Raw genomic sequence first — 1,986 nt, forward strand, 5'->3', positions numbered from 1 at the left:
AAATATCGAGAAACTCACAATTTTATTATTCAGGAGTCGGAACACAGATATTAGTTCCAAGTGACAGTTCTGGGACCAATTAACAAAAAAAGTAGAGAATAATATTACTCACTGATTGAAATCCCCCAGTGAGGAGACAGTTAAACAGGTGATCTGTTGGGGCATCCTTCAATCCAAGGTTCAGCAACATTTAATCTCCCTTTTTGGGGAAATTCTCTGTTATTTGCAACGTTTTTTATCAGCTTTGATGGACGAGTGAAAAAACTGAAAAAATTGAACAGTTCCATCCTTTCTTTTCTTCCTTCTTCTCTTTTCTGCCCCAGATCAATATAATGATGAGAATCCCAATTTAATCTGCTGTTTCTGGTGTTTTATCCATTCCAATCAAAATTTCAACATTCCAATCAAATCTATTTGTTATTCCACAGTGTCTCTCCATGTGTTTTATTCTGTTGTATTCTCTCACAGTCTGTTTGATGATCAATGTTACATCTCACTCTCTGTTCTGGTGAAGATCAGAAGCAGTGATATCTGTTTACACCACCCGACAAGTCGGCCTGAGGCTGTGCCTCGCTGATCATGTGGAGTTAAAGCAATTCTTCCAGTCAGTTAGTTCAGTTGTCATTTCATGAGAAATTCGGTCATCATGACTTCGTCAGTGACCTAATGGTTCAGGTGTCTGAGTGATGTTAATCATGATGTGATGAAATGATTGTATGTTCCAGTCTTTCCGTGGTGGGTTTTCATACTGAGTAGAAACGTGTTGGACATTGTCTGGAAATGTTTCACACCGCTCCATTCCCAACTTCATTTACTGACAGAAGATATATTTCCATCATTACACAGCTGGCTGCACAGCCAGAAGCTGTGCTGAAGGTGACAGCTATGTCAATGCAACTGACAAGGTGGCCGAGAGGTTAAGGCGATGGACTGCTAATCCATTGTGCTCTGCACACGTGGGTTCGAATCCCATCCTTGTCGCTAGTTTATGAACTGTTCAGTGTATTGTTTATGTGGAAAGTCAGCCTCGAAACCTGTTCTTGTCTTTGTCCAGACCGTGATTCCAGAATTTGTTATCCTTTATTAAAATTGAGACAGACAATTGGAATTCTTCACCCAAGCTGCACTGGAATGAAGATCAAATAGGGATCACGAAACGGAGTAGTATTTTTCCTCCCCTCCTTCCTTCCATCTTTACTTTCTCTGGATTTGCACCAAGTGAAAGACAAATGGGAAAAGCAAATGGCGAGGGAGCAGATGCAGAAAATTATCCTTTGGCAAGAAATTTATTTTCAAATCTTCTTGATAGATTAAGTGATAGAGCAATGCTTTGGCAGATGGAGTTTAAAATGAGGGGTCATCTACTACCTACAATAGATCAGAGTGTTTTTTTGTAAGAGGTGAGATGTCAGAAACGGCGGAGGAGCAGAGACCCGAATACTGAATTAATAAAAGCTAGTGGACTGGAAGAAAATAATGTGAAAAGTGAACAGAATCTGAAGATTGACACTGATGTTGCAGTGATATAAAGCTCTGCGCTCCTGAAGTAAATGTCCAAGCCCAGATTGTGGGGAATCTGTGGAGAGTGATTTGGTTTTTATTCATTCTTGGGTGTATCGCTGATAAGGCTAGCATTTATTACCCATTCCTATTGCCGTTGAGAAGGTGGTGGAGAGCTGCCTTCTTGAACTGATGCAGTCCATATGGTGCAGGAACACCCACAGTGCTATTGGGGAGGGAGTTCCAGGATTGTGACCCAACAACAGTGAAGAAATGGCTATATTGTTCCAAGTCAGGATGGTGAGTGACTTGGAGGGGAACCTGCAGGTAGTGAGTTCCCATGCATCTGCTGCCCTTGTCCTTCCAGGTGGTAGTGGTCACGAGTTTGGAAGGTGCTGTTGAAGGATACTTGGCGAGTTGCTGCAGTGCATATGGAGATGGTACACATTGCAGCCACTGTTTACTGGTTGTGGAGGGATTGAATGT

The 1,986-nt window shown here is 41.8% G+C and overlaps 1 non-coding gene across 1 annotated transcript; it reads left to right on the forward strand.

Annotated features, from left to right (window-relative positions):
• The first annotated feature begins 899 nt into the window (after window positions 1-899).
• trnas-gcu (transfer RNA serine (anticodon GCU)) lies at window positions 900-981 on the forward strand. The gene has a single exon. It is a non-coding gene; the product is annotated as a tRNA-Ser (tRNA).
• Window positions 982-1,986: the final 1,005 nt, after the last annotated feature.

The sequence above is a fragment of the Heterodontus francisci genome, unplaced genomic scaffold (assembly GCF_036365525.1).
Source record: "Heterodontus francisci isolate sHetFra1 unplaced genomic scaffold, sHetFra1.hap1 HAP1_SCAFFOLD_58, whole genome shotgun sequence".
In the NCBI taxonomy this organism is placed as follows: Eukaryota; Metazoa; Chordata; class Chondrichthyes; order Heterodontiformes; family Heterodontidae; genus Heterodontus; species Heterodontus francisci.